This window comes from Corvus hawaiiensis, chromosome 2 (genome assembly GCF_020740725.1).
Source record: "Corvus hawaiiensis isolate bCorHaw1 chromosome 2, bCorHaw1.pri.cur, whole genome shotgun sequence".
In the NCBI taxonomy this organism is placed as follows: Eukaryota; Metazoa; Chordata; class Aves; order Passeriformes; family Corvidae; genus Corvus; species Corvus hawaiiensis.
In genome coordinates this window covers 6,308,498-6,324,172 of record NC_063214.1, presented here as the reverse complement: position 1 = coordinate 6,324,172, position 15,675 = coordinate 6,308,498, and the positions used below count along the sequence as shown (strand labels likewise).

Genomic DNA, 15,675 nt, shown 5'->3' with positions numbered 1-15,675 from the left:
TTTCATGCCAGCAACCACTGAAAGACAAAATGTACCATAAAACATAAATATACACACTAGAACATACCTTTTACTGACTAATAAGGAAAATATTTCTGGCTTTCACAAGGAGAATAATAATTATGTTTTTGGTATTCCTTTGTGCTGGTTAAGGGTGGCTTTTGCTCGGTTTTTGGTATCAAACTTTTGCAAGTATTCTCCATCCTGTACAAAATTAGGATTCCCCCAGTCACTGAGAGTGAAAGGGAGGAGGTGTATGACCTTCTGTGACCCCCAAACAAGAGATCAGTCAGGTTTTCAAGAGCTGTCCCTTCCTCCAGGTGCTTTGTTGGAATCATGGGTGTGGGTCAAGATGATGCTCATAAAGAAAGCAGCACTGCAGCACAATCTCAGCGGGATTTCTCCTGTAATGCCTCATTTGCAGGATCAGAGTTTTCTGACCAAAAATATTAAAAATAGAAAGAAAAAAATTAGATTGGAGATATTATTTTATAGCTCATCCATTTATGTTTCCCAAACAATGCCTAATGAAAAGAAAGATAACAATTATTCCCATTCTGAAAACTGGAATTTGTAACATTAAGAGTCTTTTTCTCTCCACAAATCTACAGTCTAAGAAAGAGAATCCAACAAATATTTCATGTACATTGTCTGAGATAACACTTAAAAGCACAGGTATTTCAGGCTTAGTAGCAGTAAAAAAAGAAATTAATTTTGTTCTGAATCGTCAATAGCTAAATAGCTGAAATCAGAAAAAAATTATGTACATGCAGAGAAAAAAACAGATTTGGAGTGGAAACTTTTTTTGGCAAGAATGAGTCTAACAGTATTTGAAGTAGATGAGCTATTGATTCCCCAAAATAAATAAATAAATACAAATGCCCAAACATCTTAAACTTCAAAGCTATCTGCAAAGTTAACAATGTCACACTTAGAAAGCTGATAAGAAAAAAAAGTCCTTCCTATACAATTGCCATGAAACAGGATTTCTCTTACTTTTCCTTTCTGAGAACAACAGCACGCATGGCTGGAGGAAAAGTGGGCTACCTCAGGAGTGGTTCCTGGACTTTGTGGTCCAGTTCAGATCAATTTGATAAGCAAAGATGTTAAAAAATCTGTAGTCAGTCTCCAGACTTGCTACTAAATTAGCAACAACAGCAAAAAAATCCCAACCCTCCAGCAAACTCATTCAGGCTGGAGTTTCAGCCCTTTCCCTGGACTGTTCCTGGGAACTGAATGCTGTTAATTTGGTAGCATGCGTTGATGAGAGCAATAAGGAGATGTTTTCAGACTGACAGCAGGTCTGAGCAGTGCTGCACAATCCATGTTCTCCAGCTGTGAATCAGTTCCAGCTCACAAACCACAAACTTGTCTTCAAGCCCTAAGCCAGTGTCCTTTACCTTTCAGCTCCATTTTGTGCCTCATACCAAGCTCCATGTTCTCAGGTTGTAAAGCTCAAGAGAAGCTGTTGGCATCCAGCTGCCCTGGCTCGTGGCAGCAGCGTTTTTATTAGCATTTTTATTATCCCTCGGTAGGATGCTCCTGCTCATGCAGAGTTTGTGTGCAATAACTCGGCTTGCAGCTAAGCAGTGATTTGGAATCTGCAGCAGCACTGATTTGAAACCCATGAGCCAACAGGCCTGTAGGTCACAGCTGCCCCCAGCTCTGCAAGGCTCAGTGCTGCTTCATACCTGCCCTGAAGGGCTTAGCAAACACCAAGCACATCTCCAGATGAGAAATGTCTCCATATATCTGTCAGTTTTCTGACCAGAGCTCAGGGCTGGGACGGAAAAAAGGGGGAGAGAGAGAGAATGAAACTGCCTATAATGCTCAGTAATCTGAGAGGGATCTACTGTGTAGCTGAGTTGAAAGGCTAAATTAGTTCTCACAGGTTTATTTCATTAAAAGGCTGCAGAAGTATTTCAGCTGCAGCAACAACAAGAACCAGAAGGCTTTGCATGGGCAGGTTTTGGTAGCAGGGGGGCCACAGAGGTGGCAGCTGTGAGAAGCTGACAGAAGTTTTCTCCATGCCCAGCACAGCCAGTTCCTGGCTGCTCCAAAGACAGACGTGCCACCGGCCAAGCAGGAATGATGGGAACGCCTCTGTGATAAGATATTTAAGAGGAAGGGAAAAAAAGATATCACACAGATGTAATCGTGGCCAGAGAAGAGCAGGATGAGAACATGTGAGAGAAACAGCTCTGCAGATACCCAGGTCAGTGTAGAAGGAGGGGCAGGAGGTGCTCCGGGAGCTGGAGTTGAGATTCCCCTCTAGTCCATGGTGGGACCATGGTGAGGCAGCTGTACTCCTGCAGCTCAGGGAGGACCACGGGGATGTAGAGATCCACCTGTCAAAAAAATAGAGCATGTCACTAATTTATGTCCCAATGAGGAAGCAGCTCACTTTTGGTCCTTGTAGCTTGACTCTGAAGATATTTGTGGAAAGAATACTTAGACTTAGAGACCAAGAGCCACTGAATCAAGATTTTTTTTTTCAAATTTTTGATCTTGTGTTACAAAGTAAATTTTGTATTGATGTGATTAGCTTATCTGTAACACATAGCTTAATCCCTACCAAATTTATCCAGTATAACAACCGAGCATGGCACTTTGTGCTATGCTCTAGTTTACAACCGATCAAAGATCAGACTTGATGAATTGATTTACACCAACATTCTGACTACTTATAACTTATATTTCACTGTAAGAATCCATGAGTAATCAAAACATATTACTCTCTACCATTTCACCCACATATCCCATATTAGTGATTTTTGGATTTAACTTATCAATAGAATATCAGTCGGTTTTTGTATCCAGGGACTTGTTTAAAATGTGACTGATAAAAATGCCAAAAAAAATTAATTAACATTTATGAACTTGGGAAACAAAGTAAATGAGTGGGAGCTTAATAGTTCCTACAGAGCCCTGGTAAGTCTCTGTGGACAAGGTGAAAAACCCAGAGCCCACAATTACATACTTATGATCAATAAATTTAAGTGTACTGTAAGACACCTGATGAATCATGCCCTTGGAATATAAAAGCTTCCTGTTGATATTTTTTCCCTTCAGCTCCAAAAATTAAAGTTTCTGTATCTCAGTTTCTGAAATGTGGTCTTCTCCGAAACACATTTTCCCAAAAAGAGAATTAAGGCAGGCAAGCATTTCAGGTATTCTTCTTCAATAATCTCTCACAAAAAACTACAATTTTTCTGTCATCGACTCACTATAAAGCAACCCCAGACTTATTGTGGCCAGTAAGCCTCAAGGATAAGTACATATTAAATTGTGAAAAATGAAACGGAAATGAAAAAGGAAAAATACCCATCCAAGACATATCAGAAGGCCCTGGCCATCATACCAGGGCTAGTGTGTGACAGGCTGTGGATTTCAGGGAGTGTGCTGGTAAATACTCTCTGTATAGAGATTATATAAAGTATAGCTGGAAGCAGGACAATGAGCAGGAAGCAGTGTGGGGATTTTTTTACATAAGAATTGATCTAAAAAAGAGAAATCTAAAACATTTTGATTTATTTTCTATTTCCTTGAAAAGCTGGATTCTGACTCTCTGGCTTGTTACCTACATCTTGCTACAATGCACAGCATTTTAATTATGTGGTCCCTTTGCCAGCACTACAACTCTGACATACTTCAAAATGTTTTGTATCTTTGAAATGCTGGTGTTCAGCATCTTCATATCCACTAGATGTCACTCAACAGTCATCATTTCCAGCACTGACATACAAACAAACAGATAGGAAAATAGGGCAACAAATGGGCTTTTCATTCAGACTCAAAATCATGTTCTTTCAGAAATTTGGTAGTCACTGTTTAATGTGACCACAGTTGTGATGTCTGAAATGCTGTTATCATCACTTCAAACACTATAACTTTAAGCTGATCCCTTTAGAATGTCTGGGTGCCACCTGGTAATTACATATTCCTTTAATAAATATAGTTCTTTCAAAGGAAAAAAAACAAAAGACAAAAGATAATTTGGAGGGTGACGGACTTGCTGTTAATGGATAATTGTGCTTCTGGACCATGACCACAGTGTTCAACATTTTGATCTGCATGATGCCTAACGAAATTTATCTTCAGTGATATTTTATAGCTTATATGTTCATGCCCTACAGGGTTTTGCTGTTAGGAGTTGTTTTGAATCCATACGCCCCCAAAACCACCCAGGATGGGAGGAGTCTCTCTTACCCTGCTTGCAATGGTGTGTTTCTCCCTGGACATTCTCCAGCTCCCAATTCCAGGCATTTGTTCTTGTATGCTTTCAGAACTGTGATCACAACACAATGCAGCTGGCTTTTCTTGAGAAACTAAACAAAGAAAATTTTATCCAGCCCTCGAATGATTTCCTTGTCTTTTTCCATACTCCCTCAAGCTTCCAAACAGCCTTTCCAAAATATGGGAACTAAAACCATTCCCAGTATTGTAATACCAAAACCATTTCATATGGGGAGAAAACAGCTCCACAAACCTGATTACTACTGGTTTATATAATTTTCTTTCAGAAATAGGTGTTGTGATATATTTCAGTCTCACATTGTTTCAGGGCTACCTTGCTGTCCCACCTTCATTAGATTTGTATTTTCCCTGATGTTGCTGACATCCCTCACAAACTCATGTGTTCAGTATGAAAGGAAAGCTGATGTCTTTACCAACAATTGGATGGGTGAAGGGATGGGTGTCAATGTCTTTGAAATGGATCTTAATGTCTCTACTGACTTCAAGCAGCAGGTTTCTTGCAGAGCCCAGACAGCTCGGCTCCTGAAACAGACAAGGGTCTGCACAAGCCTGACCTTCTGAACTTTGGGGTGAAACGGTAGGTTTGAGGGGGGATATGGGGTGGACAGTTCAGGAAGGCTGTACCTTCCTAGTACCTCAGCCAGTGGGGCAAGGAAGAGGGCACCATGCAGCCGGGAGTTTGGGATAAAAGGAGGCTGCGCCCTCCAAAACACCAAGAGAGAAAACCCCGTGGGTGTGTGTGCCCCAGTGGTCTCTCTCCCTTTTATGGAAAAAAGTTTCAGGATTTCTCTGTCTCCTTTTGGTCATAAACATCTGGCAATTGGGAGCTCATCTGGGATCCTCCTACCATCCAAGAACAGCACGTGTCAAGAGGAGCTGGAGGTGCCTCACCCAGTTTCAGTGACCAGGTCCCTTCAGCACTGGCCAGCACCAGGTGATTGATTGGGTACCCGAGACTGTCCAGGGGACAGACGAGAGGCGGACCAGGGGGTCCACAAAGAGTCCACAGGAAAGGACCACTGGACATGGATGCCCAGAGGAGGCAGTAAGGGAAAGTCGAGAAGGTTCTTGGCAAATCTCACCGGTGAGTACAACTTTGGGGAGTAAAACATGGCAGAGTGCCCTGGGTGGGCAACAAAGGAAAGTCGAGAAAGGGTCTTGACTGTAGGGATGATGATCCCAAAATATCTCCAAAGGGTCCTTTAGGAGAATGTTGAGACAGTTTGCACATTCTCCCAGAGGTAATTAAGGGCATGGATGCCCAGAGGGGGCAATAAGAGGCATCCAGAAAGGGTCTCAGCAGATGCTCAGAGGGGGAAATATGGTGTTAGTTTGGGAAAGGATTGGTTAAAGGGGAGTGTGTAGAAATATGGTTAAGGCAAACAGCAGTGAGAGGCTATGTGATAGGGAGAGAACAGTGAGAACTGGGAAGTTCTCTGCTTTATGTTCAAAATCTTCAGTCTAATACAGGGCCAGCTGCAAGTCTCCTGTATTCCTGGCTCCCAGGAGTGGGAAAACAGGGATTGTTCCATCAGCCCCACCCCTCCCTGGGCCATTATGGAGCCAGGGTGGAGGATTTGGGTTTATAAGGGGGTAAACCTGTGGAGAGGAGTGCCGAGGCTGGGTGCAGAAATGCAGAACTGGCAGCACAGTCTGGTGCCTGTGGGGAGGTGCGGGACCGAGCTGAGGCTGTGGGACAGACGGGGCTCAGCGCCGGGCGGTGCCTGACCCTGACACCCCCTAAGCAGGGTGGCAGTGGCCCCCTGGCCCCATGAGGCTGCAGGATGTCTTTTCCACCTGCCCATCCCTGTGACACTGTCAGCTGTGCCCAGCTGTGTCCTGGTGCTTTACAGAGCTTGTGGTGCTGCGAGAGCGGCCCGGGGGCCTGGACGGGTGTCCTGCAGGGGTGTCTGGACACTGCGGCTGGACAAGGAGCAGCTTTGGTGTGTGGTGTAAGAGACAACGTCACCAAAGGCTGGCCTGATACACGAAGGGATTTTGTTTGGGTCACTGGGGAAATGAGTGATTTTTGCAAAGAATTTGGAGGCTGTCGGAGGGTGAGAGCCCACAGGCAGCAGGAGCAGGGACAAGAGAGGTGGCCAAGTGGCCTCTTCCAGGAATTGTTTAGAAAGGCATCTCAGGTATATAAAAGATATGAAAGAAGGGATGAGGAAAAGGTAAAGGTACAGGCAAGGATAATGGCAGAGTATTTACAACCCGCAACAGGAAGAAGTGCAGAGAGCCCCAGGAGCAAAGAGAAGAGGGTAGCCACCAGGACAGCGACTGGGAAAAAATCAACGTGTCATAGGTTAGCAAGCTAAGTCTCGGAAGTGATGTTCTTCCTACAGCTTTCTCTATGACCTGACAGAACCTATCAGTGGCCAGTTTGAATATGGACAATTCTTTAAGCCACTTAAAGTTGTGACCACCTCTGTGATCCACACTTAAGAATAGACAAACCCTGGGCAGAGCCCTCTCTCGTTTCCGGCGCTGGGACAGGTGGCTGCGGGCCCCGTGCGGGGGCCAGAGGGCCCAGCCCAGGCCCTGCTTGGGCCAGGCCAGGCCGGGCCATGGCCATCCTGGAGCCGATGGGCCTGTTCCAGCCACGGAAGCCCCCCCAGCAGGGCTGTGGGCAGCCGGAGAGGCTCGGAACCCCCCCCTCCCTCTCCAGTGCAGCCAAGATTTCAACAAAGTGGCACCGCTGTCCGGCAGAGGTCAGGTGACCAACAGCGATAATCGACATTCCAGCTGCAAGGCCGAGGTGAGATTAACCCTTTTATTTCTGTGAAGACCCGAAAACCTGAGGGAAGAGAAAGAGGAGATGCTTAAAGCTGAAATTCTGTTGTGAAGCTATGATATATCAGAGTATCCCGTTCTCATTTCATGAAGATATGGGGGGTGGAGTGTTCAGCTTGTAAGCAAAAACACCTGCGCTGAGATAGGCAGATGCTGATGCAGCTGTAATTTCATGAGAAGTTTGGACAGGCAGAGATGGACCAGATGAGGACTTCTGCTCCAAATGGGAAAGGAGAAAACTTCAGTTCCTAGAGATGCTCCCAGAGATAGTCCTAAAGATGAAAATGAGGAAGACCCTTTGCTCCCAGGGAAGGAGAAGGGCCTCTGTTCTTAGAGATGAAATGCTCCCAGAGATGGGTGAAGAGAACTTTTGTTTCTGAACGGCTCAACCTTAAAACTGTACCCCAAAAAACTTCAAGAGTGGACCCTCGAAAGCAGTTGTGGGAAAAGCTGCAAGTCGGGGGAAGGGACTCACATGCGAGCAGAGACTCCTCTTTTCTAAATGGACTGAACAAGGTTATTATGGAGGTGGTAAACAGACTGAACATCTCAAGGGTTGTCTTTTTACATTGTCAGTGGGAGAAGGGAGAAAGGTGGGGGGGAGGAGGAGAGTTCTGAAGGTGTGGTATGATTTTTTTTTTTCCCTCTTTTAGGTCTGTTAATAAACTTCTTTATATTCTTTCAAGTTTGGTGCCTGCTTTGCATTTCTCCTAATTCTTATCTCACAGAAGATAAACAGTAATGAGTATCTTGGACCAAACCACTACACAACATATCATTTGTAAAAAAGAACATTGGAAATGCATTGTTAATGCAGTCAGGATCCACTGTTGAGCCGGGGGCTCCCCACACTGGAGCCCTTGCTGGTTGAAATTTTATGCCAAAGAGGGGGAACAAATGTTCAAATGTTCTTTTGGTAAGTGGGAAACATGAGCAGGAGCATCCTATTCACCCACTGTTGGTGAGTGTGATAAATTACCACTGCGTGTGTTATCTTCACAGCTGCCTTTGCCCTTTCCCTTCAAACACACTGCACAGGGCTGGGAGAGGCCAGGAAGGATGAGATGTGATCGGCCAGCTGGCTTGTGTCCACTGACTCCATTACAAGACATTGGAGTCTTTTCTCATTGATCCAGGGGTTACTTGAGGTCATTGGAGGCCCTGACCGGGGTTACTTGAGGTCACAGGGGTTACTTGAGGTCATTTGAGACTTTTTCAATTGATCCAGGGGTTACTTGAGGTCGTTTGAGGCCCCGATCCGGGGTTACTTGAGGTCATTGGGGTCACTTGAGGTCATTTGAGGCCCTGACTGGGGTTACTTGAGGTCATTGGGGTCACTTGAGGTCATTTGAGGCCCTGACTGGGGTCACTTGAGGTCGCAGGGGTTACTTGAGGTCATTTGAGAATTTTTCAGTTGATCCAGGGGTTACTTGAGGTCATTTGAGGCCCCGATCCGGGGTTACTTGAGGTCATTGGGGTCACTTGAGGTCATTTGAGGCCCTGACTGGGGTTACTTGAGGTCATTGGGGTCACTTGAGGTCACAGGGGTTACTTGAGGTCATTTGAGAATTTTTCAGTTGATCCAGGGGTTACTTGAGGTCGTTTGAGGCCCCGATCCGGGGTTACTTGAGGTCATTGGGGTCACTTGAGGTCATTTGAGGCCCTGACTGGGGTTACTTGAGGTCATTGGGGTCACTTGAGGTCACAGGGGTTACTTGAGGTCATTTGAGAATTTTTCAGTTGATCCAGGGGTTACTTGAGGTCGTTTGAGGCCCCGATCCGGGGTTACTTGAGGTCATTGGGGTCACTTGAGGTCATTTGAGGCCCTGACGGGGGTTACTTGAGGTCATTGGGGTCACTTGAGGTCATTTGAGGCCCTGACTGGGGTCACTTGAGGTCGCAGGGGTTACTTGAGGTCATTTGAAAATTTTTCAGTTGATCCAGGGGTTACTTGAGGTCGTTTGAGGCCCCAATCCGGGGTTACTTGAGGTCATTGGGGTCACTTGAGGTCATTTGAGGCCCTGACTGGGGTTACTTGAGGTCATTGGGGTCACTTGAGGTCACAGGGGTTACTTGAGGTCATTTGAGAATTTTTCAATTGATCCAGGGGTTACTTGAGGTCGTTTGAGGCCCCGATCCAGGGTTACTTGAGGTCATTGGGGTCACTTGAGGTCATTTGAGGCCCTGATCCGGGGTTACTTGAGGTCATTGGGGTCACTTGAGGCCCTGACTGGGGTTACTTGAGGTCATCGGGGTCACTTGAGGTCACAGGGGTTACTTGAGGTCATTTGAGACTTTTTCAATTGATCCAGGGGTTACTTGAGGTCATTTGAGGCCCCGATCCGGGGTTACTTGAGGTCATTGGGGTCACTTGAGGTCATTTGAGGCCCTGACGGGGGTCACTTGAGGTCACAGGGGTTACTTGAGGTCATTTGAGACTTTTTCAGTTGATCCAGGGGTTACTTGAGGTCGTTTGAGGCCCTGATCCGGGGTTACTTGAGGTCATTGGGGTCACTTGAGGTCATTTGAGGCCCTGACTGGGGTTACTTGAGGTCATTGGGGTCAATTGAGGCCCTGACTGGGGTTACTTGAGGACATTGGGGTCACTTGAGGTCATTTGAGGCCCTGACTGGGGTTACTTGAGGTCATTGGGGTCACTTGAGGTCACAGGGGTTACTTGAGGTCATTTGAGACTTTTTCAGTTGATCCAGGGGTTACTTGAGGTCGTTTGAGGCCCCGATCCGGGGTTACTTGAGGTCATTGGGGTCACTTGAGGTCATTTGAGGCCCTGATGGGGGTTACTTGGGGTCATTGGGGTCACTTGAGGTCATTTGAGGCCCTGACTGGGGTCACTTGAGGACGCAGGGGTCACTTGAGGTCACAGGGGTTACTTGAGGTCATTTGAGACTTTTTCAGTTGATCCAGGGGTTACTTGAGGTCGTTTGAGGCCCCGATCCGGGGTTACTTGAGGTCATTGGGGTCACTTGAGGTCGTTTGAGGCCCTGACGGGGGTTACTTGAGGTCATTGGGGTCACTTGAGGTCACAGGGGTTACTTGAGGTCATTTGAGACTTTTTCAGTTGATCCAGGGGTTACTTGAGGTCGTTTGAGGCCCCGATCCGGGGTTACTTGAGGTCATTGGGGTCACTTGAGGTCATTTGAGGCCCTGACTGGGGTTACTTGAGGTCATTGGGGTCATTGAGGTCACAGGGGTTACTTGAGGTCATTTGAGAATTTTTCAATTGATCCAGGGGTTACTTGAGGTCGTTTGAGGCCCCGATCCGGGGTTACTTGAGGTCATTGGGGTCACTTGAGGTCATTTGAGGCCCTGACTGGGGTTACTTGAGGTCATTGGGGTCATTGAGGTCACAGGGGTTACTTGAGGTCATTTGAGAATTTTTCAATTGATCCAGGGGTTACTTGAGGTCGTTTGAGGCCCCGATCCGGGGTTACTTGAGGTCATTGGGGTCACTTGAGGTCATTTGAGGCCCTGACTGGGGTTACTTGAGGTCATTGGGGTCATTGAGGTCACAGGGGTTACTTGAGGTCATTTGAGAATTTTTCAATTGATCCAGGGGTTACTTGAGGTCGTTTGAGGCCCCGATCCGGGGTTACTTGAGGTCATTGGGGTCACTTGAGGTCATTTGAGGCCCTGACTGGGGTTACTTGAGGTCATTGGGGTCAATTGAGGCCCCGATCCGGGGTTACTTGAGGTCATTGGGGTCACTTGAGGTCATTTGAGGCCCTGACTGGGGTTACTTGAGGTCATTGGGGTCACTTGAGGTCACAGGGGTTACTTGAGGTCATTTGAGAATTTTTCAATTGATCCAGGGGTTACTTGAGGTCGTTTGAGGCCCCGATCCAGGGTTACTTGAGGTCATTGGGGTCACTTGAGGTCATTTGAGGCCCTGACTGGGGTCACTTGAGGTCATTGGGGTTACTTGAGGTCATTTGAGAATTTTTCAGTTGATCCAGGGGTTACTTGAGGTCGTTTGAGGCCCCGATCCGGGGTTACTTGAGGTCATTGGGGTCACTTGAGGTCATTTGAGGCCCTGACTGGGGTTACTTGAGGTCATTGGGGTCACTTGAGGTCACAGGGGTTACTTGAGGTCATTTGAGAATTTTTCAATTGATCCAGGGGTTACTTGAGGTCGTTTGAGGCCCCGATCCGGGGTTACTTGAGGTCATTGGGGTCACTTGAGGTCATTTGAGGCCCTGACTGGGGTTACTTGAGGTCATTGGGGTCACTTGAGGTCATTTGAGGCCCTGACTGGGGTCACTTGAGGTCGCAGGGGTTACTTGAGGTCATTTGAAAATTTTTCAGTTGATCCAGGGGTTACTTGAGGTCGTTTGAGGCCCCGATCCGGGGTTACTTGAGGTCATTGGGGTCACTTGAGGTCATTTGAGGCCCTGACTGGGGTCACTTGAGGTCATTGGGGGTCACTTGAGGTCACAGGGGTTACTTGAGGTCATTGGGGTCAATTGAGGCCCCGATCCGGGGTTACTTGAGGTCATTGGGGTCACTTGAGGTCATTTGAGGCCCTGACGGGGGTTACTTGAGGTCATTGGGGTCAATTGAGGTCATTTGAGGCCCTGACTGGGGTTACTTGAGGTCATTGGGGTCACTTGAAGTCATTTGAGACCCTGACTGGGGTCACTTGAGGTCGCAGGGGTTACTTGAGGTCATTTGAAAATTTTTCAATTGATCCAGGGGTTACTTGAGGTCGTTTGAGGCCCCAATCCGGGGTTACTTGAGGTCATTGGGGTCACTTGAGGTCATTGGGGTCACTTGAGGTCATTTGAGAATTTTTCAATTGATCCAGGGGTTACTTGAGGTCGTTTGAGGCCCCGATCCGGGGTTACTTGAGGTCATTGGGGTCACTTGAGGTCATTTGAGGCCCTGACGGGGGTTACTTGAGGTCATTGGGGTCACTTGAGGTCACAGGGGTTACTTGAGGTCATTTGAGAATTTTTCAATTGATCCAGGGGTTACTTGAGGTCGTTTGAGGCCCCGATCCGGGGTTACTTGAGGTCATTGGGGTCACTTGAGGTCATTTGAGGCCCTGACTGGGGTTACTTGAGGTCATTGGGGTCACTTGAGGCCCTGACTGGGGTTACTTGAGGTCATCGGGGTCACTTGAGGTCACAGGGGTTACTTGAGGTCATTTGAGACTTTTTCAATTGATCCAGGGGTTACTTGAGGTCATTTGAGGCCCCGATCCGGGGTTACTTGAGGTCATTGGGGTCACTTGAGGTCATTTGAGGCCCTGACGGGGGTCACTTGAGGTCACAGGGGTTACTTGAGGTCATTTGAGACTTTTTCAGTTGATCCAGGGGTTACTTGAGGTCGTTTGAGGCCCTGATCCGGGGTTACTTGAGGTCATTGGGGTCACTTGAGGTCATTTGAGGCCCTGACTGGGGTTACTTGAGGTCATTGGGGTCAATTGAGGCCCTGACTGGGGTTACTTGAGGACATTGGGGTCACTTGAGGTCATTTGAGGCCCTGACTGGGGTTACTTGAGGTCATTGGGGTCACTTGAGGTCACAGGGGTTACTTGAGGTCATTTGAGACTTTTTCAGTTGATCCAGGGGTTACTTGAGGTCGTTTGAGGCCCCGATCCGGGGTTACTTGAGGTCATTGGGGTCACTTGAGGTCATTTGAGGCCCTGATGGGGGTTACTTGGGGTCATTGGGGTCACTTGAGGTCATTTGAGGCCCTGACTGGGGTCACTTGAGGACGCAGGGGTCACTTGAGGTCACAGGGGTTACTTGAGGTCATTTGAGACTTTTTCAGTTGATCCAGGGGTTACTTGAGGTCGTTTGAGGCCCCGATCCGGGGTTACTTGAGGTCATTGGGGTCACTTGAGGTCGTTTGAGGCCCTGACGGGGGTTACTTGAGGTCATTGGGGTCACTTGAGGTCACAGGGGTTACTTGAGGTCATTTGAGACTTTTTCAGTTGATCCAGGGGTTACTTGAGGTCGTTTGAGGCCCCGATCCGGGGTTACTTGAGGTCATTGGGGTCACTTGAGGTCATTTGAGGCCCTGACTGGGGTTACTTGAGGTCATTGGGGTCACTTGAGGTCGCAGGGGTCACTTGAGGTCATTTGAAAATTTTTCAGTTGATCCAGGGGTTACTTGAGGTCGTTTGAGGCCCCGATCCGGGGTTACTTGAGGTCATTGGGGTCACTTGAGGTCATTTGAGGCCCTGTCTGAGGTTACTTGAGGTCATTGGGGTCACTTAAGGTCACAGGGGTTACTTGAGGTCATTTGAGAATTTTTCAATTGATCCAGGGGTTACTTGAGGTCGTTTGAGGCCCCGATCCGGGGTTACTTGAGGTCATTGGGGTCACTTGAGGTCATTTGAGGCCCTGACTGGGGTTACTTGAGGTCATTGGGGTCATTGAGGTCACAGGGGTTACTTGAGGTCATTTGAGAATTTTTCAATTGATCCAGGGGTTACTTGAGGTCGTTTGAGGCCCCGATCCAGGGTTACTTGAGGTCATTGGGGTCACTTGAGGTCATTTGAGGCCCTGACTGGGGTTACTTGAGGTCATTGGGGTCAATTGAGGCCCCGATCCGGGGTTACTTGAGGTCATTGGGGTCACTTGAGGTCATTTGAGGCCCTGACTGGGGTTACTTGAGGTCATTGGGGTCACTTGAGGTCACAGGGGTTACTTGAGGTCATTTGAGAATTTTTCAATTGATCCAGGGGTTACTTGAGGTCGTTTGAGGCCCCGATCCAGGGTTACTTGAGGTCATTGGGGTCACTTGAGGTCATTTGAGGCCCTGACTGGGGTCACTTGAGGTCATTGGGGTTACTTGAGGTCATTTGAGAATTTTTCAGTTGATCCAGGGGTTACTTGAGGTCGTTTGAGGCCCCGATCCGGGGTTACTTGAGGTCATTGGGGTCACTTGAGGTCATTTGAGGCCCTGACTGGGGTTACTTGAGGTCATTGGGGTCACTTGAGGTCACAGGGGTTACTTGAGGTCATTTGAGAATTTTTCAATTGATCCAGGGGTTACTTGAGGTCGTTTGAGGCCCCGATCCGGGGTTACTTGAGGTCATTGGGGTCACTTGAGGTCATTTGAGGCCCTGACTGGGGTTACTTGAGGTCATTGGGGTCACTTGAGGTCATTTGAGGCCCTGACTGGGGTCACTTGAGGTCGCAGGGGTTACTTGAGGTCATTTGAAAATTTTTCAGTTGATCCAGGGGTTACTTGAGGTCGTTTGAGGCCCCGATCCGGGGTTACTTGAGGTCATTGGGGTCACTTGAGGTCATTTGAGGCCCTGACTGGGGTCACTTGAGGTCATTGGGGGTCACTTGAGGTCACAGGGGTTACTTGAGGTCATTGGGGTCAATTGAGGCCCCGATCCGGGGTTACTTGAGGTCATTGGGGTCACTTGAGGTCATTTGAGGCCCTGACGGGGGTTACTTGAGGTCATTGGGGTCAATTGAGGTCATTTGAGGCCCTGACTGGGGTTACTTGAGGTCATTGGGGTCACTTGAAGTCATTTGAGACCCTGACTGGGGTCACTTGAGGTCGCAGGGGTTACTTGAGGTCATTTGAAAATTTTTCAATTGATCCAGGGGTTACTTGAGGTCGTTTGAGGCCCCAATCCGGGGTTACTTGAGGTCATTGGGGTCACTTGAGGTCATTGGGGTCACTTGAGGTCATTTGAGAATTTTTCAATTGATCCAGGGGTTACTTGAGGTCGTTTGAGGCCCCGATCCGGGGTTACTTGAGGTCATTGGGGTCACTTGAGGTCATTTGAGGCCCTGACGGCGGTTACTTGAGGTCATTGGGGTCACTTGAGGTCACAGGGGTTACTTGAGGTCATTTGAGAATTTTTCAATTGATCCAGGGGTTACTTGAGGTCGTTTGAGGCCCCGATCCGGGGTTACTTGAGGTCATTGGGGTCACTTGAGGTCATTTGAGGCCCTGACTGGGGTTACTTGAGGTCATTGGGGTCACTTGAGGTCGCAGGGGTCACTTGAGGTCATTTGAAAATTTTTCAGTTGATCCAGGGGTTACTTGAGGTCGTTTGAGGCCCCGATCCGGGGTTACTTGAGGTCATTGGGGTCACTTGAGGTCATTTGAGGCCCTGTCTGAGGTTACTTGAGGTCATTGGGGTCACTTAAGGTCACAGGAGTCTCTTGAGCTCATTGGTGTCTCTGATATTTACTCCCACCCTTGGTGCAAGGCCCAGATGTGACAAAGTCGGGAGGGGGTGTTGCAAATGTTCGAAGTTGTTGAAAAGGTTTAATAATAAGTAGGGTTTGTAAAGACAAATTGAGAAATAAGAAAAGGAGGGATTGAGAGGAAAGCTGATGTCTTTACCAACAATTGGATGGGTGAAGGGATGGGTGTCAATGTCTTTGAAATGGATCTTAATGTCTCTACTGACTTCAAGCAGCAGGTTTCTTGCAGAGCCCAGACAGCTCGGCTCCTGAAACAGACAAGGGTCTGCACAAGCCTGACCTTCTGAACTTTGGGGTGAAACGGTAGGTTTGAGGGGGGATATGGGGTGGACAGTTCAGGAAGGCTGTACCTTCCTAGTACCTCAGCCAGTGGGGCAAGGAAGAGGGCACCATGCAGCCGGGAGTTTGGGATAAAAGGAGG

The 15,675-nt window shown here is 47.8% G+C and overlaps 1 long non-coding RNA gene across 1 annotated transcript; it reads left to right on the top strand.

Moving 5' to 3' along the window:
• The first annotated feature begins 2,668 nt into the window (after nucleotides 1-2,668).
• On the top strand, nucleotides 2,669-6,594 carry LOC125321588. The gene is made up of 3 exons (XR_007201603.1): nucleotides 2,669-4,834; nucleotides 5,118-5,341; nucleotides 6,484-6,594. It is a non-coding gene; the product is annotated as an uncharacterized LOC125321588 (long non-coding RNA).
• Nucleotides 6,595-15,675: the final 9,081 nt, after the last annotated feature.